This window comes from Gavialis gangeticus, unplaced genomic scaffold (genome assembly GCF_001723915.1).
Source record: "Gavialis gangeticus isolate Ggan-Ray unplaced genomic scaffold, GavGan_comp1, whole genome shotgun sequence".
NCBI lineage: Eukaryota > Metazoa > Chordata > Crocodylia > Gavialidae > Gavialis > Gavialis gangeticus.
Genome location: NW_017728992.1, coordinates 187,796,837 through 187,822,719, shown reverse-complemented (window position 1 = coordinate 187,822,719; position 25,883 = coordinate 187,796,837). Strand labels below are relative to the sequence as shown.

The window sequence follows — 25,883 nt, the reverse complement described above, 5'->3', positions numbered from 1 at the left end:
AGACCAGCATCTCGCCCTGCACCCTCCTCCTGCTGCTCCAGGTCCAGCTCTCCTCCCCCGCTCCCTCCTGCCACTCTGGGTCCTGCCCCGTTCTCCACACCCCCTGGTTGCCACTCCAGGTCTTGCCCTGCTTCTCCCGCCTTTCTGCCAGCTCTCTGGGTCGTGCCCCACTCCCCCTGCCGCTCTGTGTCCAGCCCTGCTCTACACCCCTTACCTGCTGCTCCATGTGCAAGGGAAGGTGGTGCATGGCAGCACAGGAGCGGGGTAGCATGCACCTGCAGGGTGTACCATGGAGAGTGGCCACAGCACGGGGAGAGCTTGACAGATGCGTAGCAAAGAGAGCGGCTCCTGGGTGTGGCGCAGGGGGTGTGTGGAGCAGGGCACATGTGGGGGCTGTGGTGCAGGGCATGTGCAGAGGTGGTACTTGGCCACGGGATGTGACAAGGGGAGTGGCCATGGTGCAGGGAGTGCCTGTTGGCTGTGGCCACGTGACATGGGGTGCAGCCCCAGGGTGTAGTGGAGGACATGCAGGGGGACATTGTATGCAGCCATAGGGTGCCACTTGGGGAGCGGGCATGGGGGGCATACCCCACCCCACGGCTGCGTGCTACAGATGGCAGGCGCTGCCCATGCCCCCCTGCCTACTCCCCTTGTGGCGGCACATCATGGTCCCCACCAATGCAGGGCGCATCCAGCACACCCGCACACCACATCCCCATGCAACATGCCCTCCCCCACCCCACAGCCACATGGGGGGATATCATATGGGGGGAAGAGGGGGTGGCATGCAGCAGTAGGGTGCTGCGCAGGGAGTGGGTGTGGGGGGTGCGCCCCACCCCAAGACCACGTGTTGCAACCAGTGGGCACTGCTTGCACCCCCCCCACCTGCTCCCCGCATGGCACCCTGCTTCCACATGATCTGCCCCTCACATGCCCCTTCCCCACATGTCCCGTGGGGCATGGCTTGTAGCTGCGCAGGGGATGTGGCATGCGGGGGGAGGGGTGGCACATGGCTGTGTGGGACAGGGCCCAGTGCACAGCCGCAGGGTGCCGCGTAGGGATTGGCCACATGGGGGGCGCACCCCACCCTTCGGCCACGTGCTGTAGCTGGTGGGCGCTCCTTGTATCCCCCCTGCCCACTCCCCGCACAGCACCCTGCAGCCTCACTCCAGCCCCCACCCCGCCACACGGCCACATGCCATGCCCCCCTGCATGGTCGTAAGCCACAGCCCCCCATGCGGTGGCAACCCATGCCCCCCACACAGCCAGCCACCCCACCATGCCCTGCAGTGGGGAGCACAGCCTGGCCCCAGCCATCTCTGTCTATGTGTCTGCCTGTGAGCGAGGCTTCGGGCGGTGCACGTGCTGCTGGCCCGGACCGTTATGGGCAGACAGACAAAAAGCAGCCAGAAGTGCTACAGCTTGTATTATGTTAGAATTAGACCAACTAATCACTTCAAGTTTTCTCACTGTGTTACAAGATTCTCTAGTCCTCTGTTCATTTGTTATTTTATATATTCGAGTTTCAGGACTAAGAACAGAAAGCCCACAGCATCAGGGGGTTGACCCTTGTGGAGTCATTCAGACCAGTGCAAGGTAAATCATAAGTGTGTGTGGGAAGCTACCAACCCATTTGGTCCCTACCCTGCCCTTAAACTTGCTACAGTACGATGGTGATTCTTGCTCAAAATGTTTAATTAGCTGACATCAGGTGTTAAAGAAATGAAGTTACTACAGTTTTTTTTTCTGAAATTTAAAATGATGAAAATAATTTTATTGGTCTTTTAGGTCCCAACATAACTTTTTGATAATTATGAATGGACTCAATAAAAACTGTTCGCTAACAAGCGCTTATGCAATACAAAAGTGCTGTTATCATCACACACATATTTACCAGCTGGAGTTCTAATTGAAATTTGTTAAGAACTCAAAATAGCATTAGGTCATGTTATGCTTAGAGCATTAAGCAATGATTACATCTGTGGCTTTTGTTTTTAATTAGCTTTTTCACTTATCTAGGAGAGAGAGAACCTTTCAAGACCATAATTCATGTTTCATTATAGTGGGAAGAGAACAAACCAAGTCATCTTGCAGAAAGTGTGTGAGCATATAATTCACACTACTGACTGGGGGGCTGTTAGATCTGACTGTATTTTGATTTCCTGTCACTTATCAGTTACATTAATTGCTTTTTGATGGCAAAGAGTTGCGGTCGTTTTACATTCAGGGATCTCAAATGACTTCTTACAAAAAAGAGATGTGCCCGTATTATACTGTATCTTACTTTTCCTTTGACAGAACAGGAACATTGGCTTCAGTGCATCGAACTAAAAAGCAAAGAGCCTCTTCTCATCCTCCAGGCAGTATTTAGCTACAAGTGTGTTTGAATGAGGATTTCAAATGCAAGGTTAGGAATGTTATTAACCATGGGCTCCAATGCAGGAAGGTACTTAAGCATGTGCCTAGCTCTGAGCACATAAGTAGCTCCAAGGAATATTCACCTGGTACAAGTGAAGTGGCTTGCTAAATCCAGGCCTATATAAATGAACAGGGCAAATCTTAGCAAGTGATGTACTTACAGTCAATAACCACATGGAGATGGCTCCCATCGGTGACTAATTGACAGGAATGGCTGGTGGCAAGTAAAATGGCTGCAAGGTAGTTTATTCCCACACCTGTTTCTTGTGCTGACATGCAGAAGGCTGGAGAAGCTACTGCTGCTCTAAATTATACTTTATGTGGTACCTTTTTAATGCATACTCTTGGGGATGGGGGAATGAGTAGCCCTACATGCCAAGGTGTGGGGAGGATAATTTGATTTAATCCTCACAAGTGGAATACCTGTTGGGGAAAAACCCATCAACCTTCTCAATTGCTCTGTGGCATTGGGGTCCTGAAGGGAGCTCCTTCAAAGCCAGCACTCACATAAGGCAGCTGGGAGCTTATCCTGTTTGGCATCGCTTCTCTGTGAAAGGGACAAAGCTCTTGACCAGCCTTAAGAGTTTTGTTGCATCAGAAGATGTATAAAGATGTTAGGTGGCTTCATGAGACTTACAGATGGACAGCTGGAGGACAAGTACAAGGTCATTGATTCCAAACAAGCCAATAAGTGCGACACACAGGAGTGCTGGTAAGGGGACTGTGTGTGACATGGCCACTAGACATGGTTCAGGATTGCAAAAGGCTTACATCCATGTCACATGACAGTTATTTTATTGTCTTTATGGTCCTTTACTTTACCTTTCTTCCTCTCCTTTCTTTGCATGAAATGCCCCAAATCTCCAAAAATATAACAGCCAATAAACATGACCTTCACAAACTAAGACAACCAGTTAGTAGCACCTACAAATGGAGACATTTAGGATCAGTGGCGATGCACAGGGGGTGCATGAGCACCCCAAGCATGGTGGCGCCCCCTGCAAAATGGCGCTGCCGATACTGCCAGCAGCGCCTGCAGGTGGTCACCGCTTGCCAACTCCCCCACCCCTTGACGCCGACACCGGTGGTGGTGTCTGTGGGCAGTCCGCGATTGCCGCTGGCCACTACCAACGCTGTCGGTAGCATCTGCAGGTGGTCGCTGACCACTGGTTGGCGCTTACTACCCCCCTGCCACCACCACCGACAGCACCACTGTTGCCTGCAGTAGCTTGCCATTCTCCCCCAGCCTCCAGGGGCACATGGCGTTCATGTTTAGGATGGGGGTCAAGGCACTTGACCTGAACTCCTTGACTTATTTGGAGATTCTCCAGCTTCTTACTGGGCATCTGTCATTATCTACCGCCAGTGACCCTCTATGCCTTTCCAATCACACCCCCACACCCTGTCCTGGAACATAGTTCTGTCTCCAGCTGACCCGGTCATGCTGCTACCTGGATCCTTCTTCACTGCTCTAGATTTTTTTTTTTCGCTTGTGGCCAGACTACTATGCATTATTCCTATCAAAACACGCACGTAGACTGTAGCATTGTGAATGCCATAAGAAACAGAGATCCAGTGTCCTCTCTGTCTTCCTTTTTTTTTTTTTTTTTTTTTTTTTTTTTTAAGTCTTATCTTCCTTTTGTAATACTGGGGATTACAATGTATTAGTTTGAAGCAGATGATAACAGAGATTACCTCAGCAGGCTGCCAGCCGATTTCTGTTTAGGATCTAACATTTTTCCTGTTTGCAGTGGGGGTAACTGGCTTGCTTACACTGCTTTTTGTCTCTAGTTTCTTGCCAAATAAATCATCTGTAGCCATTTTGGGATAAATGGACTTTGGCTTAAGAATCTTTGTTACATAGGCATAATGATTTTTGTCCCTCTGTCTACAAGTCTCTGAGATGGTGAGTCTAAAAAAAAAAAAAGCCATTGTAAGGTAATGCCACTATTTAATATCACTAAATATGGATGCCTTTAATCAGCTAGGCCTTTTTAAAAGGAATCAAATCCTTTGTGGTTTGTTCTGACTTTTCTACATGAGTCTAATATAAGTCCTGCTATTCGAATGGAAGAGATTATGTTGTCGATGATGCATGAAGCAAAACAGAGGGCAGCTTGCTCGCTTTGTTAGAGTTAGATCAGCCAGCTTGCTCTGACTGGAAGTCATACAAGAGAGCAGATACACGGCTAATTTCTGCACTGCACTGAAGCCAATCGAGGGAAATGGAAACATTCCCATAGACTTTGGCTCAGACTTTTAGTTATGCCTGGGTAAATGGAGAGCAGCGGCACTGGTGATGCTGAGAGCAGAAAGATTAAAATTTATGCTCTGGCCAGTAGAGCTGCATCGGAGAGAAATGTGGCATAAAGGCTGACAGTTCCTGTCTTCAGTTACACCAGTGCACGTTTCACTGTTGGCTGTATGTATACATAGATGTATTTTAAAACCACAATATCCTCTCCGTGCCAGCCAGTGGAGCTGGGTTGCATACAGTTTTCCTGTCCTGTAAAACTCTTCCCATTCCATACAGAGACCACAGCAAGGCCTTTAAAGCTTGTGAGAGAGCCCGTTATGCAATCCCTTAGTGGCTAGGATGATCAACTGCCTGTAATTACTGGAGGTTTTCCTCTCCTCATTTCTGGGCAGACCTTCTATCCTAGACCCAAGTCACCTTTCCCAAGGAAAGTTTCATAGGAACTGGTAGATTCATGGAAAAAGTTTCTGCTTTGATTGCCTCACCTTCCCCTCAAAAAGTTTAGTTATAAAATTCCCAGCCAGCTCTACAGTGCAATATAATGGGATTGTGATGGGGTAACTACAAAGCACCCGAGACAAAGGCAGAACTAGAATAGGCCTTCAGGTATTTCCATTTTTCCTTGTTAGCAGCCTCATTAAGATGCAATTTGTTGCCTTTTCTCTGTGTCAGTAGGACAGAAAAACCCAGGCATAATGATTTGCATGCTCCCTAGCTGTTGCCTCTCCTAAAATGCAGCAATACTTTCAGCAGCTCTCTTCCCCTCGCACAGCAGGCATTCAACCTGCCCATCACTGATGTGAGAGCCAAAACAAGCAGCCCCTGAGTGGATTTCCTTTTTTTCTCAGCTCTGTCCTTTATTCATGTTTCAGATAAGATGCAGATGGCCCAGTTGCTGCCTCTTTGTCCATGTGTGTCTAGGCAGAAAAAAAAAATTCCCCACCGCCTGTGTTTTCTTAGCTGTCTCCTGCTCACCTCCACCTCCTCATTTCCCTCTTTATCTGGATTCTGTATTCTTCATGCTGCTGTCGGTCCTGTGGAAATGAACACATCAAAGCCATAAGTAGTCGTTCTTTCACTGCTCCTGTGTCCTCTCCCCCCCTTCCTTCCTATAACATTAATATTAATAGCTACTGTACCTTTCTTAGCGGTTTCTTTCTTCTTGAACCTCAAGGGAGCAAGCCTTTTCTTGGACTTTCTGCTAAAGTGTATACTTGTTTGAAGGAATGCTAGGGCATGCTGGGAAACATAACAGAGGGTGATGCCTGTGATACAGTATTGGACCAAACAGCAGAGGCATTAAGTATTATTGTACTGTCAGAACAGTCGAGCACTATTTTTTCCAGTGTACTAAATTTTTTTTTCTAGTAGGAAGAAATATGCAGGGGGCTAATGATGCCAAGCAGAGGATTTTTTTAAAATTATTTTGCACTCCCCAAGGAAAGGAAAGAAAATAGGCTTTTCATCCCCCTGCCCCTTCCCCCACTGCTCTCCCACTGGGCTGCTAGCTGGGAAGCAAAAGTGCCAGCCCATATAAGCACACTCTTTGTGTTTCTCCAGTACAAATACACACCCACATGCACACAATCAAGTGAGACAGACCAGCAGCAGCTATAACCATTGTTTATGGAATTATACTAATTAGATCTCTAGCCTGTCAAAGGTTTGTCTGCTTGTTGCTGTGTTTGTGCATCTGCCTAAACTCTAGTGGTCTGCTTGGGCTGTGATTTCACATTGGTATGCTGTGATGTGGTTGTATGTCTAACACCACAGAGAAGCCTTCCAGGTCCAAGTTGCATACACACTTGTTGCTTCAGTATCTGGGTTGCTGTGATCATTTTAATTATGAACACGCCAGCATCTGAGATCACTTGTGTACTGATGTCTTAGTAAGAGTGTATCAAAGTAAGATAACTGACACATTAGTAACATATTGGTGTCCTGCAATTCTGTGGGTCCTAAGTGACTCTTGCTGTTATAGGAAGCACCATTGTAATACATGGTACAGAAAACATTTCCAGGGGAAACACAGCAGGTCAGGGTTTGTTGCTCTTACCAGGTATTGCTGTGAAGGAGCATTGGCTATAAAGGAATCCACTGCATTACCAGGTTTGGGCTTGTGAATAAGCTATTCCAAGGGCAATTTCACAGCAGACAGACACTCATTTCCACACTAAGTGCCTGCACAGGGCCAGGAGAGCTGTGCTGGCTGCAGGGGTAGCTTTTTCGCAGGCCTATGTACATCAGGACCCATCCCAACATTCACGAGGCTGGGAGAGAGCTGCCCCTGCAGCCAGCACAGCTCTGCCGACCCCACAAACATCAAGACCAGCTTCCATACACCCTGCCAGCCCCTGGGCTGGCACCAAGGGGGGCCTGGAGCTCCCCCTGGCTGCTGCAGGAGGGCAGAGCAAGGCAGGAGCGACCCTGGTCCAGGCTGCTCCCGTTGGGTGCAAATCTGCGCCTGACAGGGCGCATGTGTAGATGTGTTCCCAGCCACATCTTACTGTGCCTTATTTTACTGTGCAGTAAACGTACTGTGCATTAATTGCACGTGTAGATGCAGCCAGTATGAGGGAAATATCATAGGCCTGAATCAAAGCCCTTGGACATTAATAGGAGTCCTTCTGTTGAGTTTCATGAGTTTGGATAGGGACCTAATCACAGCTGTTTGGAGGCAAGGAAAATGATAACAGCACACTGCTCAGTCCTAGGATGATGATCCCAAACACTTTGGCTAAACGCTGTGATATGCAGTGCTGTAGGTTACTGCTGAAAACAGAAGTTGATTGGCTATAAGAGCTCAGCGAGGAAATCTTGGTTCTTCTTACTAAGAAGAAAAAAATTATTTGCTTGTCTGTCACAAATAATCACCAGCTGGATTGTTTAAGACACATGCAGCAGCATCACATGCTAATGTAACAGAGCTGCCTTGTGTTTGCAAGTATGAAACCAAAACAAAGTTCCCGGCTACGTCCGGGATCTCTGCGGAAAACCTGATAGGAAAATTCAAATGAGGTCACATGCATTGCTGCTTGTCTACAGGATTTTCCCCAATGGTCTCCCTAGTCCCCAAGCGTATGAGCTTAATTAACCCTCCCTACCTTGTTTTGAGAAATGGAATTTTAAATAATTATTGGGATGTGCTGGCTTCCTCACCAGAGTATCAGACCTTTCACTCCCTATTATAAATGCTCATGTTTTTTCATCATTTTCATTCAGTGCTATGGTGCAGAAGGAAAATTAGATGCACAGATGGCTAGTGCCCCAATTAGTATAAAGCTGCCCAGTGTCAATGACATTGGACCAAAAAATCTCCAGCATGGGCCTTGGATCTGCAGCCACTAAAGCAGGAAACCGTTGCTTCTGGTCAAAGCGGTCCTTAGCTTTCAGGTGACATTTTGGTAGCCCTCCCCCTAAATAAGTGCACTGGTAGAGCAAGTGTGGTAGTTTGCTATGGCTCCACAGCCAAGAGTTCAAGTCTTGCTCTGGGTTTGTGCCCCAAGCTGTCCCCAGCTGTAAATGGGGCCCTGCTTGTTCCAGAGAGGGAGTCAAAGGCAACTGGTTGTCACGGTAGCCACAATTCCCCATCTGTAAAATAGGGGGGGAGTAAAAGAACTTTAACAGTAAGAACAGGGATGCTGTGGGGATATTGAAGACTATGGGTGCATTTATACATGTGCCTAACTGCGCAGTTCTTACTGCGCAGTCATTTAGTACTTGCTTTAGGGAATACTAAATGACTGAGCAGTAACTGCTGCTACTATGCAGTCCTGGCAGCGCATGGATCGTTTCCAACCCTACTGCACAGTAGCAATGAGCTATTGTGTAGTAACTCATTGCTACTGCACAGTAGCATCAGTGTTGCAGATTATGCCCGCTGATGCTGCATTGCCATAGCAATGAGCTACAGCGACATAGCGTCTTGTGTAGATGCACCCTATATGTATGAAAGAGTAGCAAGTATACAGATGATTGGTATTTGTGAAGGTTCCCAAATTAGTTCCTCCTTCCCCAAGAGCTAGTTTCTTTGCTTTATGGCCAGGCTTTGTGCTTGTAAGAAAAAAGGTTCTTTTCTTACAACACCCAGATCTTTGAAACTGGCCCTTGCAGTAGCAGGCAGCCCCTTGCAAAAATGTTTTAAAAGCTTTTAAATGAACTCAGTTCTATGTTACTTGCTGTAATCAGTACAGCAGTCTCTGTGTCATTTATTTTGATAGTAGCTTCATTTTGCTTTACATTGTCCCCATGTTTCCAGTACGCAGCAGATTTCTGTATCGCCAGTAATGGGCTGTTAAGGAAGACATGTACTGTCTGGAAAACAATCTAATAAAAAGGGTCCTTTTCAAGAAGAGAACTTGGTACCTAGGAGCACGTTCTTTTTCAGATGCAGAAGTCAAGCAAAGGGGTGATGAATCTGAGGGGCAGAAGTCTGGGGTACACGCAGAATTGAGGGGGTATTGGGATATAGTATTCCTGTGGAGCTGGAGCAGCAGAACAACTACAAGCCTAGAATTGATATGGGGCTGGTGGGGACAGGGCAGATTGAGTTGGGGGACAGAATTGCTGGGTAGTGGGCAGGATATATGTAAGGGTGATGATAGACCCTTCCTCCCCCACCCCCCCAAACCTTCCCCCTTTGATCACGTTAAGCAAGAGCCCCTTGTACCTAGTCTGAATCCCAGAAGCCATGGAGTACCATTGCTGTTGCTGTGCCTAGGGCTCCATCAGTAAGGATCACATTGCAGGATGAGGGCCAAAGTATATTCTCCCCTCCCTCGCAGCAAAGACAGTGCCTAATGATGTAGGGAAGGACTCAGAAAAAATGCTGCTCTGATATCAATGCGTGGGGAAGCTGAGGAATGTGGTGATAAAGAACTGCTGAGCGGTTGTACTAGGGTGTTTCTTTGCATGTTGTCTATGGTGGAGGAAAACATTTGGGCCTGATAGAGCTGCTCTTCTTTGGAACTGGGTGTACTAGTCACAATTTGTATTATATTTCCACTGATAAAGGGTGAATCAATGGTTACATAGATGTTTTATACAGCTGCTTTATGTTTTAAAACATGCAGATGTTGTAAGTTTTATGCAGGAGGATTATGCAGCACTGGCCCACACCTGTAGGAAGCAGACCAGAAAAGCCAAGGCTGAAAACAAACTCAAACTGGCTACAGGAATCAAGGACAATAAAAAGTCCTTCTTCAAATACGTAGGATGTTGGAAAAAAAAACCAGGGCAACATTGGACCCTTTCTGAACCAAATGGGACAGCTGACAACTGACACCCAGGAAAAAGCTAATCTCAACAATTAGTTTGCATCAATTTTTCACCAGCACAAGGGGATCACGCTGCCTGACAGGATGCAGGACTACTAGGGTAAGAGCAAACATACACCCATAATTGGCGGAGATCTTTTGAGGGAAAAGTTTGGGAGGCTGGACATTCGCAAGTCAGCTGGCCCAGACGGAATGCACCCAAGAGTGCTAAAAGAGTAGGCTGACATCATAGCATGACCAATGGCAAGGATATTTGAAAACTTGTGGTGCTTGGGAGAGGTTCCTGAAGTTTGGAAGAAGACCAATGTGGTGCTTATCTTCAAGAAAGGAAGGAAGGAAGATCCAGGAAGCTACAGGCCAGTCAGTTTGACCTCAGTCCCTGGAAAGATCTTGGAAAAAATCATCAAAGAAACCCATCAACAGGCTAACAGAAGGTGACATTCTGAGATAGCCAACATGGCTTCATTGTGGGTAGGTCTTGCCTGACCAACCTCATTTCCTTCTATGGACAGGTGATGTATCACCTGGACAAAGGATAAGAGATAGATGTCATATATTTAGATTTCAAAAAAGCCTTTGATTTGGTCTCTCATGATGTCCTCATGGTAAAATTGGGGAGCTTCGACCTTGACAACCTTATGGTCTGATGGCTGAGGAACTGGCTCTGTGGTTGGACCAAGAGAGTGGTAGTTGATGGAACTGAGTCAACATAGTGCATTGTAACCAGTGGCATCCCCCAGGGCTCAGTACTTGGACCACGACTTTTTAATATATTCATTAATGATCTGGATTCGGGCATCAGAAGTGGATTGGCTAAGTTCACAGATGACACCAAATTAAGGGGAAGTACGGTCATGCTAGAGGATAGGCTGGCAATTCAGGCCGACCTGGAGAGGCTCACAAAGTGAACAAATCAAAACCTGATGACATTTAACATGGAGAAATGCAAGGTGCTCCACCTTGGGGGGAAAAAACCACGTCATACTTACAGGCCTGGCAGTGCTACACTCACTAGCACCGTGACTGAAAGAGACTTGGGGGTCATGATCAACCACAAAATGAACACGAACCACCGATGTGATGCCGCAGCTGACAAAGCAAATAAAACTCTGGCTTGCATCTATCAATGCATTTCAAGCAAGACCAAAGAAGTCATTCTCCTACTTTACCTGGCCTTGGTGAGGCCACAGCTGGAGTATGGCATTCAGTTCTGAGCTCCAGTTTAGAAAGGACATGGAGAAGCTTGAAAGAGTTCAGAGGAAAGCCACGTGCATGATTAGAGGTCAAGAGGGTAGGCCTTATGAGGAGAGGCTGAGAGGCATGGGAACTCTTCAGCCTGGAGAAGCAAAGGCTCAGGAGTGACCTGGTGGCAGCCTATAGGTATATAAGGGGTCTGCATTAGGAACTGGGAGAACCAGGGCACCCCACTTCAGAGCAGACTCAATTAAGCAAATGCGCTCTTCATGTGAGCTGACACACACTGTGCTGTGCCACGTGCAGTTGTATAAGCAGAGAAATGTGCACCAGCATGCAGAAAATGATGTGGGTACACTTTTGAACTAAAGCACCTTCTACATGTTTTTGTTCAAAAGCATGCTGCTGCCATTTTCTCAGCACTGACGTGCATTTTGCCGCTTATACAACTACAAGCGATGCAGCACCAGGCTCTTTTCAAAGCACCCAGCGCTGCAGCGCTTACATGTGTAAAAATGCCCCCTGACACCAGCTGCTGTGCCTCACATTTGATCTAAGTCATAGTTATAGAGAAGTAGAGCTGGAAGAGACCTCCAGCGGTCATCTAGTCCAGTGTTTCTCAACCTTTTTTGTACCAGGACCCATTTGTAAACAACAATGGCCAGTCCCAACCCAGTAAACAGTTTAAGAAGAAAATAGCCCCCTGGCCCTGCTGGTGCCCCTCACTCCTGACCCGCTGTCTCCCACCCTCAAGCCCCAGCCCCCCCAGTGCATGAGGCAGGGAGTGGATGTGTTGGGCAAGGGGTAGATGTGTGGAGCAAGAGGCTGTGTGTGGGGCATGAGGGGCCCCAAGCAGACCCTTGCAGGCTGGAACTCGGTCAGCCTGCAAAGGAAAACCCGTGGTTTGTACATTTTTCTCCTTTAAAGGAGAGTCCATTTTTAACGTTGTTGATCCATTTTGAAAGCCTGTTTGCAACCCTTTCATATATTCTTGTGACCCAATTTTGGGTCACGACCTATGGGTTGAGAAAGACGGATGTAGTCCAACTCCCTGCCTGAAGCAGGATCATCCCTATACAACCATAATCTAAACTCTACGTAAGACTACCCTCAACCCTGACACAACACAGACCTAACACCCTAGCCTGCCACAGTTAAAGCAGAGGAACCACAGCAGCCAATGTCCTGCTTCTATAAAATGTTGTCAATATACACATCTGTAAAGGATAATAACTAACTAGTGTATTTTCCCTCTAAAGACAGTACAGGACACAGCACTGTAATGAAATTGCTTTCCTTCTGTGTTCCATTTCATTATGCAGTTTTGATTTACCTGAACATGCGGCAGGTCCGTGAGAGCGCTTACCATCCAACTGTGAATAATGCGCAAAACTTCTTCCCTTCTTCCAGCTTCCTTGTCCCCTCCATGGACATTCTGAAGTGCTGCTAATGCATTTGTCTTCCATTTTCCTTCTACCTGGTCATCTCTTTCTCTACAGTCTCCTTTTAGTCACACATGCCCATTTAAATCTCCTTAGAGCACTTGGCTTGTCCAGCTGCAAAATTTACTTGGACTGCAAACTTTTGAGTTTTGATGGGGTGCCAAGTGTGCATCTTTGGCTCCAGAACCCATCCCGAAAGAGAATTTTAGTTCCTGCGTTTAGTCCTAAGAACTGGAATACATCACAGCAAATTACACTGTGACTGCAGGTCTTCAAAACTTTGAAGGCATGTTGTATTTGATATTTCCGTTTTTTCCCCCTGTCCAGGATAACAGTGGCCAAAAGGAGAGAGTCTGAGAGAGTTCATTTTCTAATGACTTTAAGGAGGTCAGGAGGGTGTGTGTGGGGGCGGGGGGGAGGTGGTGCAGGAGCTTTATTTTAATTATTAGATAGGTTGCTTATTTTAGTATTAGTAGGGTTGGAGCAGTAGCTTAACTGGGGTGGGAGTAGGAGGGGCACCAGTCCTGGGTGCTGATTTAGAGGGCACAGTGCAGCGAGCTGGCCTCAGCAGCCAGGCAGGGAGGACAGAGCTGGCTCCAGCAGCAGTGGCAGTCCCAAGGGTAAGACAAGACTCTCCAATGCTCTGCCCCCTCTCACGACACAACTCCTCCTCCCCCTTCCCTGCCTAGGGTGCCAAAATCATTTCTTACCCCTCTGGGTTGGAGTGTTGTAGCCACGATTGGAAGGTGGTTTGGGTAACAGAAAGTGCTGGGAAAAACCTCCCTTCGAAACCCATTCCAGATTATGGTAACTCTCACTGTACAGGAGTTCTTCCCGATGTCTAATCTAAATCTGCTCTGTCAGGTTGTGGTTGTTTTTTCTAGTAACTCCAAGGAGTGCCCTGGTAAATAGAGCATCTCCTATTTCTTACTGTCTCCCCTTGACAAATCTGTAGATGGCCACTAGATCCCCTCTCAGCCTTCTCTTGTGAAGGCTAAAGAGATCGAGGTCTCTCAATCTCTCCTTGTAGGACATTACCTGCAGGCCCCTAACCATCCGTGTAGCCCTCCTCTGGACCCTCTTGGTTTTCCACATCCCTCTTGAAGTGTGGCACCCAAAACTGAACGTGGTGCTCCAGCTGCGGCCTTACCGGTGCCGCAAAGAGGGAAAGCATCACCTCCCTACACCTGCACAAGTCAGCATTTGGTCCAGCATTTGGTCTTCTGTGCTACGCAGTTACATATGATTTTCTTTTCATATAGAGCCTGTCAAAGATATTTATGCAAAAGAGATGGACAAAGTCAAGAAAGAAGCAATGAGTGCCATTTCATTGATGCCATTTTGTCATAAGAAAATGAGTGAGACAGACATTCTCCTGTGCAAGTTCAGGTTACCACCGTTAGCCTTTGCTGCTCCTGGAGTTTCATCAAGGTCAGGTTGTGCCACAAGAGCTGCCAGTTCACTATTTGAGTAACCACACTCCCATTTAAGAAATAATTCATGGAGTAAGTGTGACTCCAGCAGCTGAAACCGGAGACAAAGGAAATATCTCAGATTCCAACTCAGCTGAGCCTCTTGTTAAGCCACATGCATTTAGCCCTTGAATGACCATGTGAAGCTCCTGTTGATATTATTGAAAACCTACAGAGAGACCTGTGAGGGATGTGTAATTCTGAGGAGGCATCTTTTCAGTTTGTCTTCCAAGCACTTCAGCTAGTTGGAGCAGCATAGCCTTTCTGAAGAGAGAAAGATAAAAACCTGCTGAATTGCTCTTTGCTATATATGACATGCATTGTATCTCCTTAAGTTCCACAGAATATATAAAGTCTTCAGTTGGAAGCACTGTGCTGTTCTGGTTTGGGACCTTCCACTGTTAATCCTGTAAAGCCAATTCGTTACACAAACTGATTTTAGCAGGCTACGAGCCTGTTGTCCTAGTCTCTATTCACGGCAATTGAACAGGGGATAGATAGCAAATCAGTTGCTACCTTGTGTACTAAGTCCCATGCAATCAAGAACAACACCTTCTTATGCTTGGCACTGTATAAACAAGTAAAACAAGAACAATCCTGACCTAATGCATTCAGTTTGTACCCAGGCACTCAGGGCAGTTATCTCTCCACTACAGCCTTTATCCTGGACCTTGTGTTAGCAGTCAACAGGCTCATCTCAAAATATCTGCATTTAACTGTCACGATGCAAAATCCATACCACTGATTTGCAAGAACAATAGTGCTCTAGCATCAGTGAAGAGAGGCATTTTTCTTTAGGCTGCTCCATTTTGAAGTTTGCATGAATTGACATGAAATCAACACTGGCTTTTGCCATTTAACACTGGGCTCTGCCTCTCAAGAGTCCAGGAAACATCATTACAGAGTGGTCCAGTTCTCAGCAGGGAGTATAGATGCTTTGGTGTGTTCAGAGACAAAAAGCTTGTTTAATGGGACTGCTGTTCATAGGATCACACTTGGAAGAAAATGTGCTCGATTAGCACATGTTCAGCTTGGCTTTTCAGGCTTGTGCTGTGTATTTGTTTTTATCTCAAGGAAAGAAAATGTCTGATTCTTTTCTCGGTCACTCCAGTGTAGATCAGCATTAACTCCCCTGAACTCCATGGAGTGAAACTGTAGACAAGAGAAATGGCTCGCCTAGGGAGAGAGAAAATTTGTCATCTTGCAATTCTGCTCCATAGGTGTTTCTGCTGTTCCAGATGTCTTGAACAAAGCCCCTGGTGGTATGTAATTTAAATCCAATTGTACTTAAGTAAGGTCTGATATAACATTCTCTTCTCCCTTTGCTAGCTCATGACATGAGCCCAAGTTGCTTTCTGTCAAGGGCCCCACAAGCACTTACAGTAAATGGCTGGATCAAAAAAACCCAGCAACAACAACAACAAAGCAAACCCACATGCCAACTCGCACATTCTATTAAAGACAAATTATATTAAAAAGTAAGAAGCAAACACTTCAGCAGGGACTTAAAAGACTAAAAGCTGCAGCCTGCATTTTCCTCTGACTCATGTTGCTGATTGGCTGTTACCAGTATTGAAGGCTTGATTCTGCAAGTCCTCTGCAGGCTGAACTCTCAGTGGAACCAAGTGACTGCTGCTAACATGGATCACAGTCGTGTTGTTACTTTCTGATTCCCACCGTTTATTAGGGCTGTGTGAAATTTCACCGGCCATTTTGTTTTAACACAGTTTTGACTCATTTTGAGCTCAAAACGGTGAAATCAAAATGAAACTAAGGGCTTCAAAACAGCCTCAAAACGAGGCTAGTTGAAACGTTTCAAAAGCTTTGAAACATTTCAAGTTTCAAAGCAGCTGACAGCCTGGTGCTGGGAGACAGGGGAGAACCAGGGCTGCGCTCCCAGCACCTCCAGGCTCAGCCAGGTGGGGAACGCAGACCTGGCTCTCCCTGCCTCCTGCGGCTGGGGTGCAGGAAGCCAATCACAGCACAGAGGAATCACAGCAATGCAATTGAGCTGGAGAAGGGAACTGAGCCGGATCACTCAGTTTCTCTCCCCAGCCTTACGATTGGGCTGGGGAAGGAAACTCAGCCCAGCTGGGCTGAATTCCCAAGCCCAGCCTGATGGTTATGCTAGGGAGGGAAACTCAGCCCAGCTGGGTTGAGTTTGTTTTCCCAGCCTGATCTAGTGCTGGGGCTGGGAAATCAGCCCAGTTGGGCTGACTTCTCATCCCCAGCTCGACCTAACGCTGGGGAGGGGAACTGAGCAATTGGGTTCAGTTGTCTTCCTCAGTCCCAGGCAGCAGCACAGGCTTCCCTACCTCATCTGGCAGGCAGATCAGGGCCCTCAGCCCCAGTAGGACTTGCACAGCCAGCACAGCCCCCTGGGGTTTGGGCCCCGATCTGCCTGCTAGATGAGAGAGGCTGTTTTGAGCTTCCCCATTATAGCGAATGGGCAAAATGTCAAAACAGTGTTGAAATAGCCTCACTGTTTCAATGAAGTGAAAAGTAACAGCTGTTTCGAACCGAAATGAAATTCAGAACAAAATGCTGTTCCATTGAAACATCAAAACTCAAGTCAAAACAGAACAGTGCCATTTCGCACAGCCCTACCGTTTATCTTTTGTCTTCTAGTGAGCTTAGCATAGCAGAAACCTCTAGGTATTATGGCAATGCAAATCATTAATAATAATAATAATAAGGTCCAAAAGAAGTCCCAGTGGCAAAAGATGATACTAACTGGTCCATCGGGGGTTGTATCTTTGCTCTGACCATAACTGGCTGCAGGTGCTTCATACAAAGGTGTTAAAATGGTCCTCATGGGCAGTTAATTCAAGAACATGCTTAATAGGCTCAAAAAAATACGGAGTTACAACTTCATGCTACCCTGTGTCCTAGTCAGACCATCTGGGAAGTACATAATTTCTCTTGCAAACATTAGGAACATATCCTTTGCTTCACACACAACCAACCGTGCAAAAAAGAAAAGCACTATGCTTGTTTATGTTCAGAGCCTGAAGTTTTACATTTTCCAAATCTGGGTCACTGACCAGACATATTAGCATAGCTATTGTTCTGCCTCCATCTTCCCCCACTGCTGCTTAATGCCTCCATGTTAAGTAGCCATCCAAGACAACCATGCAGGTAGACACTTAGGGATGTCAGTGGAGGTCTGTGCAGGGCCATGTGTCTATCTGTGTGCACACTCTTGGACTATAAACTTCTTAGGTCTTGACACTGATAGCATAACTGGGGGCTGGTATCACGATTGCCTGCTCAAGTGTCAGTTTAGAGGGCACACAAAAATAGTTTATTATATTTTTTCTTACACACTTAATTACTAGTTTGAGGCCTGGTAAAACACTACTCAGAATTGATAATATGCTTCCAAGAGCTTGTGTGTGGCATATACATAGCTCTGTGCTTGACTACCTTATCTCATGGAGAGGTGAGATACAATAATCTGGACACCCTCCTTCCTTTGCTATTCCCCACCCCATCCATTGTGGCTACCTGTTAGCGTGCACTACTTGGGAAGCTATCCTTATCTTCAGCTCATGACAAAGTTTGTCATTGGAGGTTGGAGAACTACAATTGTGACTTTCCTGGCCTTTGCACAATTAGAATCTGCCCCCTTTGCATGCTTATGATGTGTCCCTGAATGATTGAAAATACCTCTTTTGCACACACGTAGCCTCCTTCTCATGCCAAGTGATGCCTCCTTCCATTAAGTGGCCGTGTTTGTTTAAATAGGAGTTCTGGTGGAGCAAGATATTATACACCATCAATGAATGTACTAGAACCTGACCTAAGTTTTTAGCTGTAAAAGTAACTGTCTCCTCCCATGATCCCTCTGCCTCTGAAGGAGAGAAGCTGTTTTCTTCCCACAAAACATTGCTGCCACCACTCCGCCAAGACAGTGCTGCAGCGGACGCCTGTTGCACAATTCACATCATGCATCCCTTATTCTCTTTGCCACTTGATACTGCATCTCAATCAACTTTGTCTCTGTTGCAGGCAGTCTGTGGCCCAACTGATACCTTTAGCCTAAGGCCATATCTGATTTTTTTTTTTTAGGCTGGAGACTAAGCGTTCATCAGAAAATGAATGACATTGATACAAAATGAGCATAGGATCTCTTCTGTTTTTTAATTCAATTAACAGTGCAATCATGACGAACAGCCCCCTGGTTATGTAGACTGAGTAAAGTCATTAAGATCTCAGGTTACATGTAGTGTTATTTCCCCTTATTCTCCCTTTCTCTGCCCCCAGCAATCATGGCACTTTCCAACCTATCACAATGCAAAATGAAACAAAATCACCAGGGGTTAAAAAAAGTCTAAATTGGATTACACTCACACTGTTCAGAAAATGGAGTATTGCTGGTAATTGCATTCCAGTGAATAAATATCCCTACATTAGTTCACATCGCATCAGTATTCCAACAATGATTATTTTCATTGTAATTTGCCTGTCCGGGAATAAATGTAACAGAGCATATATCCAAACAAGTGATGTATTCTCAGCATTGATGTTTGTTTTAAAGATTAAACCAAGTCCTGGTTGATGCATTAATAAAATGTTAGATAAAAAAGGCCTTCTTTCAATAATGCTCGAGAGTTAACAGCCAAATCTCAAGCCCCAACCTTGTTTCCGTCCAAGTCAATGGAAGTTCTGCCATTTATTTTGTGGATTCAGGGCACTTGGAATTTAGTCTTATTTTTATTGCAGCACCTCTAAAATGTGTTAAGCTCCTTCCAAATGCCTGGAGACAGGTTGAGATATCTTCACTCATGTTGGATATTATTTAATTCCATTTTCTGCAAGGTGACTATAACAGTTCTTAAGTTAACTATGCTTCTAACCCTTTTGTAGGTTCTTCAGGGGCATCTCACTCAGGGTTTAGTCCTCTAGCCATGCCTCTTCTTGGTGCAGGAACACACACTCTCCCCCACCTGACTGGGACCTTCATAGATTTCATAGACATTAGGGCTGGAAGGGACCTTGGAAGATCATCAAGTCCAGCCCCCTGCCCTTGAGTTGCGGTCCCCTTGTAGTTCACTGTGATTATCCGGCAGATAATCAGGACCTGCCATTCATGTGTCTCTCTGGGACAATGGCAGTAAATCCATGATCAGAGAGCTTTCACAAAATAGGGCTTCCTGAACAAGGTGAAGCCAATTTATGCTGTCCCCATCCCCCGAGAAGCTTCAAAGGGCTAAGCATCTGCACAACCAGCATTGGATGTTGGCATTAATTCTCTCCTTGGTGATTCCAGATGCCAGAGGAATGCTCCTACTTTCCTACTTGGGTAAAAACACAACACTACAACCTAGACTTACTGATTAAGTAGTCTCTGAACATCCTATGTCCTAGCATTTGCCACATGTCAGTATACTCTAGCCTTTGAAATATCCTTTTTTCCATAAGAGCCTCTCTGTCAAGGTTACATCTTATGGGAATATTTAATATGAACAAATGTATTGTAAGCTGCCCTTTAGGAAGACATAAGGCCAGATTCTATTCTTCCTATTGGGCATCAGTGGACTTACACACCTACTTGTGATTCTATTCCACCCTGCTCACATGCCTTTAAATCCATCCATTCATCAACTTTTAACACACCATCATTTGGCCCATAAGATTGTGTCACAAAACACAAGAAGGACCCCACAGCCATCTTTTGCATTAACCGTTTTTTAGGGACATGAGCAGGATAGAAATAAAATGGCACATAGGTGCTTAAGTCAAGTTACACTGCTAATACACGGAATAGAATCTGGCCCATGTTGAATGCCCTGAAAACCTTATAAAATAAATATTCAAAGCCAGAAAGGGTGGGAGAAAGTGATACAACTGAAAAGCAAAGACACTAGGTTGACAGTAGGGCCATCTCTAATTTTAATTACAGGTTTATCTGTATAAACTTCCAGAAACAGATGACTTGAGCACCATGTTTGAAGTCTGTTGAAACCCAGTGAGCCCTTGTTACACGTTTCCCTGTTCACTGCCACCATGTACCCTAGACCCCACGCTTCTGTATGTAAACCAAGCAGCGATGTTTGCCTCAACAGTTTACCATGAGCAGCATCTCAGTTTTATGTCACAAGTGGCAGAGCTTGGGAAAACACTGCCGTTTGCTTACTTCAAGAGAAGGCTGTCCAGAAGCAAGGAAGATCAACATCCAGGTGGGGTGGCTGCTGTCTGCAGCATCACTCCTTCATCACCAAATGCTTCAGGGGTTATCCATGTGTATTGCTTTTGCTCCGGCTGTTCATACGAACCTCCTGAGGATGGCCCGGGGTAGCCGCAAGTGACCACAACATGGAACCACGTTGGAGGATCTTCACAGGCGCTGCACACCAGCACATCTCTGAAAGTGTGATCCACTCCCAGAACCATTGTGGATCTGGAAGAAGAAACTTCTTTTCATTTCACTGAAGGTGAGGAACCCTCCTTATGCCCCCTGACAAAACCATTCCATTCCCATTGAAATTATATAGAAATGAGCCCATTGACTTCACAGGGAGTTGGATCAAGCTTCCTGTGATCAAGGACAATATGGCACTAATACGTCATGCACTATAATGGTGAGATTTAATGATGTTGGACGGCAGTTTACTGAAACGAACTTTAGGTAATGACCCAAGACACAACAGTTTGGAAGCAAGGGAAGAGAAAAAGGAAACCAAGCATACCATGCAGTAGATGAATTTAACAATAGCTAGTATACTTGCATCTGACATCAGTGTCTTGGCTCAGTAGCCAGGGATATCATAAAATCGCCATGTACAATTAGGCACAATCTGCGATCTGTATTTCATTTGAAAGCCAGAACTAACACACCATGGTTACTACATTTATTCTCGAGCTAGAGAGAGCATGGTCTTTCCAAGTCACGGTTGAAGCTGCTGTCTTGTGATGGGAAAAATCTTCTGTTTTCTGACTAATTTTTATAATGTTCCCTGCACCGAGTAAATTAGTTAGATTTACTTTACTTATGGCATTAGCTTTGGGGGAAAGACACAAAACAAAAGAATAAAAAAAATTATACATGCAGAAAAATGCATAACATGGGAGCTAAAGCTATAAATCCGATCACCCTGCATATCTGGACATGTTTGTTTGTATTCATTGAGGGGAAAAAATGAAATAAATCACGTTTTCAATTGATCTCCCCATGGTAGCTGTTTTTGCTATATGCAGGAAGGGAAGAGAGGATTTTCAGGGTTATATATTTTTTCATTTTAGTTACAAATGTTAAATTTTGCATCTGACTTTTGTACCACAGTTAGTTAAAAAAAGAACAAAACACAAAACAAAACCAATAAAACCCCATCGTTGTTAAACAAAAAAAAAAAAAAAAACAAAAAAAAAAACCAAAAGCTCCGCCTCGTTTTTAAAAAAAAAAAAAAAAAAAAATCACATGCCACTCTCTGATCCCACTTTAAGCACAATGTGCTCAAAGCACCCTTGCTCTATTTGGCCAAAGAAAGAGCAGTAATCCATGCACTGGTCTTTGCTTTTAAGCCAAATCTAAGAAACAAAAAACCTTAATCTTAGCAACAACAGGATTTGGCATTTTCAACCAGGAGCTTTTAACAGAAAAACCTTTTTTGGAAAAGTTAAAACCTCAGCAACCAACTTTTCAAAGCCTCTTTTGTGGAAGGAATGAGAGCTTTGCTTCAGGAAAGGTGGAGGAGCCCAAACACGTTCTGCATTCAGCCGCTCCATTCAAATGGAAGGTAGGTCATCTCCCAGGGAAGAGTTTTGCATTGCTCTTCCTCACTAGCACCAACCACAACAGCAGACAAAGGGACTTTATTTACTACAGGCCAGGTTCTGTCGCTGGAGCAATTCCTTCATCCACATGGAGGCTTAATAAGACTACTAAGTAAAGCGCGAAGAACCTGACCTGTAAGCTTTTTATTAAATGTGGATTTATATAACTTCCTTTTCACTCAGGCTTTATGTAAAATTATTAAAGCCGTACACAGAGGGTGACATTCACCCATTTGCAGGGCTCTGCATTCAGATGAGCCAGGTCTCTGCAGGTCTGGAAAGACTCCCTGCCTCATGAGGCTGCAGGCTTGAGAAGGTTTCTGTCCAGAAAATCATTTCCCACCCCCACCTCAAGATCTATGAGTCAACCATAATTTGATGAAAACATGGGAAATCTCAGAGTATATCACCTTTCCTGTGACTTCTGATGCGAGAGAAAACAAAAGGAGCCCTAGATTTTGCTTGGCTCTTAATGGAAAAGCCTGACGGAGACCTCAGGATCTAGTAGATGTTATTAACAAGCAGATCTATGATGTCCAATGAGATATAAAGCTATTTTCATGACTTGGCTTACTGTGCTGGAAGTCCCCAAATGGCAGCTTTTCTCTACCATCTTAGTTTTAAAAAAATAAAATAAAAGTGAAACCAACCCTAACCTGGCAGTGAACCTGTTCTGTGTCCTGGGTAAATGGAGTAAAAGTGAAATGTAAAAAAGTAAATACCAAACTGAATGCTATTAAAATACTTTAGACAGCAAAATGTCACTGAGTTTCATTAATCATCCAGAGTGTTTCCCAGGACACAGGGATGGGTGTTGCTTTTGAACACCGGAGGTTAAATTCTTTTCTCATTTACACTGTTGCAACCAGATTGTTGCCTATGGCATTTTATCTTGACAAAGGGACTTTCGGTTGGATTTCATTGTTAGGCTTTTGTACTGGGAGTCAGTGTAAAGAGCTCAGACTGTGGGAAAAGCTCATCTCCCCTGACCTTTCCCCTACTAGAAGTTAGAAAAGGAGAACATGCATTAGAATTAGACCTTGCAGTCAATGAATTAACGGAAGTGTATAAAGCCTGCTCCATGTCCCATTAAGGTGCATGGGAAGTTTTCCCTTGACTGTTATGGGAACTGGACTAATCTCATTCCATAACCCTGTCTGGAGGGTGTATCCATGTTAAAATGATAGTCTGCATCTTTCTGGAATAAGTGTCTTATCGGTCCTGTTGAAATAAAGATGGCTTTGTACGGAAATCATTTTGCAGGAATTAGACGCAGCTGTGATATGGGCAGGTTGGTGCAAGGACTTACTACACCGAGCATTTTGTTCCTCTCATGCCCTGGCCTTGCTGCCTTCCAAATATAAAGAGCTCTTTTTTTTTCCCCCTGCAAATTATTTCTCTTCACCCCACAGCCTTGCTCGTGCTGTTCTCTCCCTCATGTGGAACAGTAAAACACTTAAATCTTCATGAAACGGCACACTGCTGCGCAGACCGAGCAACGGAACAGGATGTGGTGGGAAGATGACAACTTCAGCGTAGAGAGGGACTGCTCGCAATTAAATGCTGTCTGTCAGCATGAGCATCGAGCCCAGTCTGGAGAGCAGGGCAGCACTTTCCCATTCGCTGCATTGCAAATTGGGAGGAAGAGGCATTAAAACAGTTTCATCGAGTGCAGCCAAGTTGAAACAAGCACAGAGCCCTGCCCCCCATGCCTCTCTCTACTAAGCTGTGACAGCCTGTGGAGGAGGATGAACTGGAATGGCTAGGGGGCTTCCCTGAAGCTGCTGATGTGGTAGTGTCAGATTTCTGTCTGGCAGACAGCCCAAAAAAGAAAAGAAAAAAAAAATATATATATATATATGAGAGAGAAATGAATGATAGCATCTCACTCACTCTCCTGTCCCCTTTCCCCAGTTGGAATCAACTCACTTCGCCAGGCAGAAGAACATCTGTCGACAGAGCAGAGAACGTGTACAGCTGTCAGTTCTAACAGGTATTACAATCATTATTATGAGCGTACACATCATTATCTGCAGCGTATTTTACACACCCGTTCCTGCAGAGCCATCCAGCAGGCCAGCGGCTTCCTCTACAGTCGATTCTACCAGGGAGATGATTTTCATCTAACAAGTGCAAAGGGTAGGAAAAATATCCATCTGCTCCCATTGCTGCTTCCTGAAGCGCAAGCTGCAAGAGTTCACTGCAAGGAGGGGATAATAGAGTTGCTCGCTTGAGCAGGGGCGAGGGGGAGCCTACTACCATCTCCCTCCTCCTATGCCCTGTTTAAAGGGATGGTAATGGTTTAACACAGGAACCATAGTGCAAGGGGTCGTTTCACAAAACAAGCTAATTGTCTCCAGACTCCAGTTTAGCTGAGGTAGGAAATCCTTATTAGTAGCAGTAACAAATAAATCCGCACAAGTGACTTCAGTGCCTTGTCCTTGTTAGTCACCTGCAGCATCCTACAGTTTGGCAGTATGGCTGTTGAGCTGCAGCCCAGACACATGCCTCGGGGGAATGTCTTTGCCCACGTATTGAGGTCACTCACCATGATCACGTACTTCTAGAGCTGTGCCTGAATGAAGAGACAAAGGCCTGTCTGAACACGGTGGAAAGTAATCGACAGATCTCTAGAACAGGCTGTCCATCTGTGGACCGTGGTATTTGAGCACCGCACCATCTTTATAGATCCTCACGCCTCTGTGCAGAAGGGAAGTATTAGAGAGGGAAGTAGATGCAAAAGCCTATATCTTCAAAGACACGTATCTGCTTCTTTAAACTTTCAAATCCATCATTTTGACACCACGTATTTTCTCAAAACTACCACTCAGGCTGCTTGTAAACCACATGAACCTGAGTTTCTACTAGTAGACATCTGCAAAGCCACCAAAGTGCTGATACCAGCCAGCAGCTAACAAGCCAGTTGGAGCCCGAGCTCAAGGCTGATGCCCTGGAGCAGACTCTCAGACTAGGTTTTCCCACACCTACTTTTCCAGCAGAGCCTGCTCTGTAGATGTGCTCACGGCACTCCTGAACCAGAGGCTCCCTAGCTGGCTTTGTTTGTCCCTCCATACCCTAAATGTTAAGGCACATGGATCCAAGCACCTGATCCACAGTCTCACTCTCATACACCAGATAAATGCTCTAAAGCCTCATGCCTGATATCAGGTCTTCTGGGTTTGTGTATGCATGTGCATGCTTGTACAGAAAAAAATGGGCTTAAGCACTCAGTCCAAGAGATGGTACATGGCTGAGGATGCTGAGGAGAAGAGAGCACCAGCCTGGTCAGAAACAGGAGTCTTTAATCCTTACCCCTTTCCTCTGCATTTCATTCTTGGCTGTTTTTAGCTGCTCCCCATTCAGCTGGGGAGCTCCCTTCTCTAACCACCCTTTCTTTGGATGCTTAACTCTCCCCATGTATCCTATGAGGAGCCTGGATATGCACTTCAGGGCAGGTGGCAGCTAAGCAGGGTTTCTGAAGATCTAAATCAGAGGTCAGCAATGTTTTTGGGCAGAGTGCCAAAAACACCTGGAACCTCGACTTGGAAGATGCTGGCGTATCAGGGGCAAATGGTGGAGGAGCCATGAGGTGCCCAATCCTTGTTGTGGCAGTGCAGCCCTGGCCCTTTCCCCGCCGCCATCTGCCCCGAGGTATGTAGTTTCATAGTTTCTAGGGTCGGAAGGGACCTAAGTAGATCATCTAATCCGACCCCCTGCCATGGCAGGAAAGAGTACTGGGGTCAAACGACTCCAGCAAGGTGTTCATCTAACCTCCCCTTAAAGACCCCCACGGTAGGAGCCTGCACCACTTCTCTTGGAAGCTGGTTCCAGACCCTAGCCACCCTGACCGTGAAGTAGCGCCTCCTGATATCTAGCCTAAATCTACCCTCTGCTAGCTTGTGGCCGTTATTCCTGGTCACTCCTGGCAGTGCTCGGGGGAACAGGGACTCCCCCAGTGCCTGCTGGTCCCCTCTGACTAGTTTGTAACAGGCCACTAGATCCCCCCTCAGCCTTCTCCTGTGGAGGCTGAACAGGTTCAGGTCCCGTA

At 45.8% G+C, this 25,883-nt stretch overlaps 2 long non-coding RNA genes across 3 annotated transcripts; one reads left to right on the top strand and one right to left on the bottom strand.

The window, feature by feature from the left end:
* Window positions 1-1,545: 1,545 nt before the first annotated feature.
* On the top strand, window positions 1,546-21,226 carry LOC109305193. Of its 2 annotated transcripts, none has more exons than XR_002099582.1 (2): window positions 1,546-2,407; window positions 19,987-21,226. It is a non-coding gene; the product is annotated as an uncharacterized LOC109305193 (long non-coding RNA). The 2 variants fall into 2 exon arrangements; XR_002099583.1 differs by lacking the exon at window positions 1,546-2,407 and adding an exon at window positions 14,338-15,321.
* On the bottom strand, window positions 20,302-25,443 carry LOC109305191. Its single transcript, XR_002099581.1, has 2 exons — window positions 23,765-25,443; window positions 20,302-20,462 (listed from the first exon to the last, which is right to left on the bottom strand). It is a non-coding gene; the product is annotated as an uncharacterized LOC109305191 (long non-coding RNA).
* Window positions 25,444-25,883: the final 440 nt, after the last annotated feature.